This window comes from Pinus tabuliformis, chromosome 6 (genome assembly GCF_031772625.1).
Source record: "Pinus tabuliformis cultivar Carrire ecotype Pingquan chromosome 6, CPIR1, whole genome shotgun sequence".
NCBI lineage: Eukaryota > Viridiplantae > Streptophyta > Pinopsida > Pinales > Pinaceae > Pinus > Pinus tabuliformis.
In genome coordinates, this window is record NC_142292.1 from 404,559,370 (window position 1) to 404,569,335 (window position 9,966).

The window sequence follows — 9,966 nt, forward strand, 5'->3', positions numbered from 1 at the left end:
TTGAGTTGCAATTGAATTATCTCAGTTTAATGACTTATGGTCTGTTAAATTATTTCTAATTGTTTGTGGAACTAATAGATGACTAACAATCAATTGGTGAACTCATGCATCCCAAAGTGTTACTCCAGTTAACTAAATATTTCCTCATGAGAAACTTATGCATTTCAGTTCAGAGAAAGACCCAATTGAGACTAGAGTGCAGGGAAAGTGTACTAGTTGTATGATTAACTGAGTTGTAAATATCATGCATGAAATCAAAGAAGGACCTAAGTTTGGATTACATGGTTTTGGAAGCATGAATTCCCTTTAAATATGGGTTATTCATCCTAGGAATTGTGCAAGGAAATAGGGGCTTGGCAAGCAGTGGAAATTGGCTAAGTGTGGCTAATAGCAGGCTTGTCAGGTAGAGATTTGAGCATACATGGCAGCAAAATTTTTCTTGTGAGAACAAGCTATGTATCTTGACTCATGTTTCTGATTAATGAAACAAAGATAGGCAGGGTTTTGAGAAGTGGATTTCTCTAGGAAATCTTATTGTGTTATGTGCCATTGATTTGTATTCTTCTTGTCCATATTATCTTCATTGATCTATTAGCTTCCGTTGGTTGAAAGTAGAAGTAGATTCTTGTCTCTTGTTTTAGTAGATTACATGAGCTTGTGAATCTACACGAAAATATACATGGTATCAAAGCTGAAGACAATATTGTAGAGGAGATTTCAAAGTTTTGAGTTTTGGGTTATAGGTGAAATTGAATTTTTCAATACATACTTCAGGATCGACAAATGACGTTATATGGTTTGCCACTCAAGTATGTATTGGATGGAAACTCAAATCATATAGATGGGAGGGACAGATGGAGGTTGTGTTGGAGGATAATGGTTTGAAGGAATTCATTGATCAAGACATTGCTAAGCCAGCAACATCGGATGCACAGAATCTGGCCAAATGGAAGAACTATGTGGCAAAGGCGAGGTAGATAATCCTTGAGGGAGTTTGATACCACATTGTATGAATCCTCCATGGCAAGGAAACTCCGTACGATATGTGGAAATCATTGACAGACTTGTATCATAACAATAGTGACCAAAGTAAATTGGCACTGAAGGACAAGTTGCAAAAATTCAAAATGGAGAAAGGCGAGACTATTCCAAAATAGTTAACCTTGTTCACTCAATGTCATGATGAACTTGGAAGTGTTGTAATCATTGTTGCCAAGGATGATATGGTGAGTATTGCTGTTCTAGGACTCCTCGAGAGTTGACATATTTATTAAGACTTTGTCAATGGTTGGGAGAAGCTACCATATTTGGAATGCCTGTGATTGGGGACTCTTCATCAAAGAATGGACTAATGGAAGAAGTGTGTGGTGAAGGTGAGGCAGATAATCCTTGAGAGAGTTCAATACCACATTGTGTCGAGTTTCCATGGCAAGGAGACTTTGTATGATATGTGGAAACCATTGACAGAATTGTATCAAAACAACATTGACTAAAGTAAATTGGCTCTGAAGGACAAGCTGTGAAAAATAAAAATGAAGAAAGGAGAGACTATTCCAAAATACTTGATAAAGTTCACACAATATCATGACGAACTTGGAAGTGTCGGAATCACTATTGCTGAGGATGATATGGTGAGCCTTTCTCTCCTGGGACTTCCAAAGAGTTGGTATAGTTATCAGGACTCGGCCAATGGTCAGGAGAAGCAACCAGATTGGGAACGACTGTGGTTGGATTTGATGCGGGAGGTGATCATGAGGAACAACACGGATGGATCTTCATCAAAGAATTATGATGAAGAGAATTGTGCCTTAATTATTAAGGTGAAGAAGGGGAAAGCGAAAGCTTCCCATTCCAAATTGGATTCTTTCCATGGAGGTAAGAAGCAAGGAATGACGTGTTAGAAAATTATATATTATAGAGAAATTGAAACATAAAATATATTCCAGAAATATAAACAATGAAAACACATAAAACAAGAGAGACATAGATATACGTGGTTCACCTAACTTGGGCTATGTCCATGGAGAAACAGCCAATCCTTCCTTTTATATTATTCATCAAAATCAAGAGATACAACCTACAACAGATCTGTTTTAATTCCCTCTTCGCTCTCACACAATCTCCTCTCTCTTTCTCACTCACAATATAGATCTACATAGACGCAATACAATTCCCTCATATATAGCGAGGGGTTACCTTCTAGGATAAAAAACCCTAAATTAAACATAACTTCTACCATCAGATCTCTACCTAATAAATGGCCCAGATTGACTACAAAACTACAACATTTTGCAAGGAAATTTTACATCTATTTTTAGCTTCGGGGGCGCTTCCCTTGATCCCCCACAGGGTCGGGGCTCCCAGAGATCATAGTCGCCCCCTCGGACACCCCTTGCAGTGCAAATATTATGGGAAATGTTGTCGTCACATTATGAACTAGGGTCCAATGTGGTGATACCTCTGAATAAAGAAGATAATTAGGCTCCACAACCAATAATCTCCCACTTGGAGATTGATTATAGCAACTCCATCGCTGCTTCATTTGTTCGATAATGACTCCACTTTCGACTTGGATTTTTCTCATCTTCTTCATCATACTTGAAGACCAACTGAAACTGAACAAAACCTCAGTATCTCCCTAATTACAACTTTTGTTAACATACCTGCAGGATTCTAGCTAGTGTGGATCGTTTCCAACTTCAACTGCCTATCTTCCAACACTAACCATATGAAATGGTACTTGAGTTGTATATGTTTAATATTAGAATGAAAATAAGAGTTTTTTGCAAGAGGTATGGCACTCTGGCTGTAACTGTATAACCTTCCCAACTCCCGCTTATTACCCAATTCATCCAAAAACCTGTGTAACCAAATCATTTCTTTACTAGCCTTTGTAGTAGAAACATACTTTACTTCTATTGTTGAGAGTGCAACAATGATTTGCATTTTTGAAACCCAACTGACAGTTGTTCCACCTGCAGTAAACACATACCCTGTGGTGCTCCTCCTATTATCTCTATCACCTGCCATATCTACATCAACATATCCCTGTAGAACAATGTTTAAACCACCAAAGCATAATTCTTGATTTGTGGTACCTCTCAATTACCTGAGAATCCACTTCACTGCCATCCAATGTTATTTTCCTGGATTGTTCATGTACCTGCTTACAACTCCCACTGCATGTGCAATATGAGGCCTCGTTTAGGCCATCGCATACATTAAGCTTTCAATTGCTGATGCATATGGAAATTTAGACATATAATTCATTTATTCCTAAGTCTTGGGATGCACCTCCTTACTTATTTTGAAATTTCTAGCCAAAGGTATACTAACTGGTTTTTCATTTTTCATATTAAATAATTTCAATGCCTTTTCTATGTACTCACTCTAAGACAATGTTAATTTTCGATTTTTCATGTCTCTAGTTATTCTCATACAAAGAATTCGTTTTGCAGCACCCAAATTTTTTATTGCAAATGAGTTTGCCAATTTTCTTTTGAGCACATTTATTTCCTGTGTGTTAGAACCTGCAACAAGCATATCATCTACATCCAATAACAATATAACATAGCTCCCATCATTTTGTCTTTTGAGATAAACATAATGATCAGAGTGACATCTAGTATAACCTTGTTCAGACATAAACCTCAAATTTTAGATACCACTGCTTTGGAGTCTGTTTTAATCCATACAAGCTCTTCTTCAACTTGCACACTAGTTTCTCTCCCTTTTGCCTCATATCCTTGTGGTTGCTGCATATATATATCTTCCTCCAAATCCCCATGGAGAAAAGTAGTCTTTACATCTAACTGCTTAAGATGAAAATCTTCAGCTAATACTAGACAAAATAGTTCTGATTAAAGTCATTTTAACAACAGGAGAAAATATCTCATCAATGTCTATACCCTTTTTCTATGCAAACCCCTTCACCACAAGTGTAGCTTTATACCTTTTTCTACCTTCATCTTCTTCCTTCAACCTCTAGACCCATTTATTCTGCAATGTTGTTTTACCAACATGCAACTTGACTAAGTCCCAATTCTGGTTATGTGCTAAGGAGTCCATCTCTTCTTTCATGGCTTGCTCCCACTTCTTCCTAGTTTCTACTTGCACTGCTTCTTCATAACATTCTGGTTCACGAGAATTAGTCAACAATACATAACTTAATGAAGGCGAGTATCATTGAGGGGGTCTACTTATCCTCATAGATCTTCTAACACCACTTTCAGGTGCTTGAGGTGCTTGTTGTTGTTGTTCTCATTGTTGATCATTATGATTTTCAGGCACTGTCACTTTTTCTGTGATCTCATCAAGCACCGTGTATTCTTTGTTTTCTTTTTCATGCTTCTTTTCCTGCAGTTCATTCTTATAGAAAATCGTTTCATTGAATATGACATATTTGCTTCTAATGATTTTTTATTTTTCATACTCATAAAAGTGATAAGAAAAATCATTAACACCATATCCAATAAAGGTACATTTATTTGATTTTTATTAAAGCTTTTTTCTATTTTATTTATTAATGTGGACAAAGGCTTCACAATCAAAAAACTTTAAAAATGAGTAGTTTACCTTTTTACCTATCCATGCCTCCTCTAGAATACCACCATCCAAGGAACATGAAGGCCCTCTGTTTATTAGATAAACAACAATATCTACATAATTTGCCCAAATTTTAAAGGAATTCATGAATGCAATCTCATGCACCTTGCATGCTCCACGATTGTCTTGTTCATCCTTTCTAATACACTATTTTCTTGTGGCATTCCTAGAAATATCTTCTCTCTACGAATTCCATTCTCTGAACAATACCTATCAAACTCTTTGCTACAATATTCACCTCCATTGTCTGATCTGAGACACTTCAACCCTTTTCCCGTCTCATTTTCAACCAAAGCTTTCCATTTCTTGAAAGTATCAAATACATCGGATTTATTTCAAATACAATAACTCCACGCTTTTCTGGTTGCATCATCAATAAAAGTAACATAATAACGAGAACCACTGAGAGATGATACCTGAGTAGGTCCCCATACATATGTATGCACAAGCTCTATTTTTTCACTCTTCTTTTATTTCCCAACTATGAGGAATCTGACTCTCTTATGTTTTCCATAAACACAATTCTCATAGAATTTTAAATCAACATGCTTAAAACCTAGAAACAAATTTCTTGAGTGAAGAATCTGCATTCCCTTCTCACTCATGTGTCGAAGCCTACGATGCCACAATGTCATATCTTCTCCTATAGAGGTTAAAACATTAACAAAATTAGAAATACCATTTCATAAATCCAATGTACCAACCTTTTCTCATTTTTCTATTACCAAGGATCCTTTAGTGACCTTCCAAGTTTTATCTGTAAAAGTAGTCACACAACCTTCACCTCCTAACTTCCCTATTGAAATTAGATTTTTCTTTAGATCTAGAACATGCCTTACCTCCTTCAATAGCCATTGATTTCCATTCCATTATTTTATGAAAATTGTACCCATTCCAATGATTTTACAGGGTTTATCACCACCTAATCGAACTTGTCCAAAATCTCCTTGAACATAATCATGAAAATGTTTCCAATCAGGTGTGGCATAGAATGAGGCACCTAAATCTACCACCCAGGAATCAATAATATTTTCTAATGAAAGAATCAAATCATCTTGCAACACATCACCTGTCACATTCACTTCATGATTGTTTTCTTACTCCGTGTCTCCTTCTTTTCCCTTTGGAGACTTTCAGTCATTCCTCACGTTTCCTTTCTTCCTACATTTCCAGCATATTATCCCCGATCTGGACTTGGATCTACCTTTCCTTGATTTACTGTGATATCCTGGGTTCTTTCCTCTTTACATTTTTCTTCCCCTAGTCTCTGCAGTCAAATAATTACCTAATTTCTTACCGTTGCTTTTCCGTCGCATCTCCTCACTAAGGATTTCACCGAAAACATCATCAATCTTTAAAGTACTAGATCTAGAGATAGAGTTACTAATGGCCAGAACTAAACCGTTCCAACTTTCTGGCAATTAGTATAGAAAAATAACAAATCCCTAACTTCATCATCAAAAGCTACCCCTATAGAACTTAACTAACTCGTAAAGATATTAAATTCATTTAAATGATCAACAACAAATCCACCTTCTGACATCTTCATATTAGATAAATGATTCATAAGGAATACCTTATTTCAGGCTGAGGGTTTTCATATATTTTGGCCAATGCTAACATTAAACCCTTTGTTGTCATTTCCTTTGAAATATTAGAGGCTGCTGACGCTGCTAGGTACAACCGTATTATTCCAAGTGCCTTTTTGTCGACAATATCCCATTTTGTGTCTATCATACTCGTCAGATTCTTTGTATTTCCATTCAATGGTCAGTACAAATCTTTTTGGTACAAATAATCTTCCATCTGCATCTTCCATAGCTGGTAGTTTTGGATGTTAAATGTTTTGACCCTAAACTTACCATATTCCACCATTTATCCCACTTGAACAAGGAACCCTTCTCTCCTGCGAGTTTATCGGCCAAACAGACCTTAAGCTCTGATACCAATTGTTAGAAAATTATATATTACAAAGCAATTGAACACATAAAATAAATTTTAGAAATATAAACATAGAAAACACATAAAACAATAGAGACACGCATACATGTGGTTCACCCAATTTGGGCTACGTCCATGGAGAAATAGCCAATCCTTCCTTTTATATTATCCACCAAAATGAAGAGATACAACCTACAGCAGATCCGTTGTAATTCCCTCTTCACTCTCCCACAATCTTCTCTCCCTTTCTCACTCAGAATACAGATCTACATAGACGTGTGACAATTCCCTCATATATAGAGAACGGTTGCCTTCTAGGGAGAAAACCCCTAAATTAAACATAACTTCTACCATCAGATCTCCACTTAATGAATGGCCCAGATTGACTACGAAATTACAACATTTTACATGGAAAATTTACATCTATTTTTATCTTCGGAGGCATTGCCTCTGATCTCCCACCATGGGGTCCTCCTGAAGATTGCAGCTGCCCCCCCTAGACACCCCCTTGCAGCACAAATATTACGGGCGGCGTTGCCGCCACATTGCAAACTAGGGTCCAATGTGGTAATACCTCTGAATAAATAAGATAATCAGGCTCCACACCCAACATGAATAAAGTTAAGTTCTTTCTTTGTCACAAGCTTGGCCATTTTTGCTACAAATTTTCCACTCAAGAAGTCCTAGAGAGGAGATGTGGCCGAGGCTTCAGCCTCTCAATTCGAATTGTACTTTTCCCTCCTTGCATGAATGGTGTCATCAATGATGGGAAATTTATGGTACTTAGACAATGGAGCTTCATTCCACATGACTGGCTACAAGGAGTTATTTAATGACTTAGAGGAGAAATATCTCCAGATGCATGTTGAGATGGATGACGATAAGAGGTATAGTGCTACTAGATTAGGCACAGTTACTTTTTAGAGGGAGCGTCGGTCTCAACTCGCGTTGAAAAATGTTATGTATGTTATAGGGCTGAAGAAGAACTTGGTATATGTTTCCATGCTTGAGGATAGAGGCTATGATGTGATATTCTCAAAAGGAAAGGTGTTCATTCAACACATAGTCATGGATCAGGTAAAGAAGATCGGGATTCAAGTCAAAAATCTCTAGAAGATGGAGGTAGAGGATTGCGCTACTTTGAGGATGAAAGCAAAGATGGTACAAAGCCGATACATTGGCAATTTTTGGCACAAGTGACTAGGTCACTTACATCATGCGGCTTTGAAAATCATGTAGCAGATCTCCACGAATTTTCCCAAAGGTACACTAGAGAACATTGATACATGTAAGGGGTGTACTTTGGGTAAATACACCAAGTCTTCCTTTCATGATACAGACAGATGAGCAGAGGCTATTCTAGAGCAAGTCTGTTCAGATGTGTGTGGACCATTCTCGACAGCATCGACGGCCAAACACAGATATTATGTTATATTTGTTCATGAATTTTCTCGAAAATGTTGGATATTTTTCATGCAGAAAATAGATCAAACCTTCACAATTATTTTTGATTTTAAAGCATTGGTGGAGAAAGATTTGGGAAAGAAAGTTAAAGTTATCCGAAGTGATAACGGTGGTGAGTATGTCTCAAATGAGTTTAAGAATTTATGTGTCGTGAAAGGGATTCAACAGCAGTTGACGACACCCCATAACCCTCAACAAAGTGGGGTGGCCAAGAGGAAGAAAATAAGCATAGTAGGGGCAGTGAGGGTGATGTTGCATGATCAATTTCTCCCACTACACTTGTGATATGAGGCATGAAACATAGCATTTTATGTTCAGAACTATAGCCTGCATCATATACTTGGGATGAAGACACTAGAGGAGGCTTATTCCAATAAGAGGCCAAATGTTGGACACTTCAAGATTTTTGGGTCATCAATATATTTCCATGTGACCAAAGATGCACTGAAGAAGCTTGAGCTGAAAACAGAGTTGGGGATATTTATGGGGTACAATAATACACCTCACAACTATCAGGTGTACTTAACAACTAGCAGGGTGAAAGTGGTTCACACAAAATGTTAGATTCATTGAGTAGAAGGCCATGAAAGTTTACCTTGAGAGGGAGCTTTAGCTACATGCAGTTGAGGATATTTTAGCTCCTGAGGTTGAGGAGCCTCAGACTGATGTGGAGCAGCCACATGTAGAGGATCCAAGAGTGGAGACATCTACTTAGGTAAAGTCTTCAAGAGATGGAAGAAAGTGCACCAAAGAGGAAAATAGATTGCTATCAGATTATAGAGAGAATGTGAGAGCACCCACATCACAACAGAAGTAGAGGAGGTCACCTAAGAAGAACACTGGATACATGGCTCTTATAAGGGAATATCTTGTGATAGATCCATCTTCCTTTGAGGAAGCAGTGCAACAGTGGGTTTGGGTTGATGCCATGGGGGAGAAGTATGACAACATAGTTTGTAAAAATGTTTGGTATGTGGTCCCAAGACTGGAGGATAATTCCATGTTGAGCTCCCATTGGCTTTACAAGGTAAATCAAGTTGCAGATGGTAGTGTGGAGAAGCACAAGGCTAGTGTTAGAAAATTATATATTATAGAGCAATGGAACACATAAAATATATTGCAAAAATATAAACACATAAAACACATAAAATAAGAGAGACACAGATATACATGGTTCATCAAAATTGGGCTACGTCCATGGAGAAACATCCAATCCTTCCTTTTATATTATCTAGCAAAATTAAGAGATACAACCTAAAGCTGATCCGCTACAATTCCCTCTTCACTCCACACAATCTACTCTCTCTTTCTCACTCAGAATACACATCTACATAGACAGAATATAATTCCCTGATATATAGCGATGGGTTGCCTTCTAGGGAAAGAACCCTAAATTAAACATAATTTCTACCATCATATTTCCATTGTTGCCACCCCTGGATCCCCTGGTGGCGCACATATACGGGCGGCGTTGCCAGAACATTAAGAAGTGGGGTTCAATGTGGCGATACCTCTGACTAAATAAGATAATCAGGCTCCACGCCCAACAGCTAGATTTGTGGCCCGTGGCTTTTCACGGGTAGAGGGGATTGACTATGATGAGACCTTTTCTCTTGTTGCAAGGTACTCATCGATAAGATCTATATTGCCACTATCATAATAGATGTGTTGGAAGATACATGAGATGGATGTAAATACAACCTTCCTTAATGGAATGATTGAGGAAGAGGTGTACATAGAGCAGCATAAAGGTTTTGAATCTTTTGACCATGAGTCACATGTGTGATGGCTCAAGAGAGCATTATATGGGCTAAAGAAAGGACCTCGTGATTAGTACACTAGGAGAGGCAACTACTTAACTGGGTTGGGCTTCAAAAAGAGTGAAAGAAATGCAAACCTATACCACATAGTGGTGGAAGGTAAATTGTTGATCATTGTACTCTATGTTGATGATCT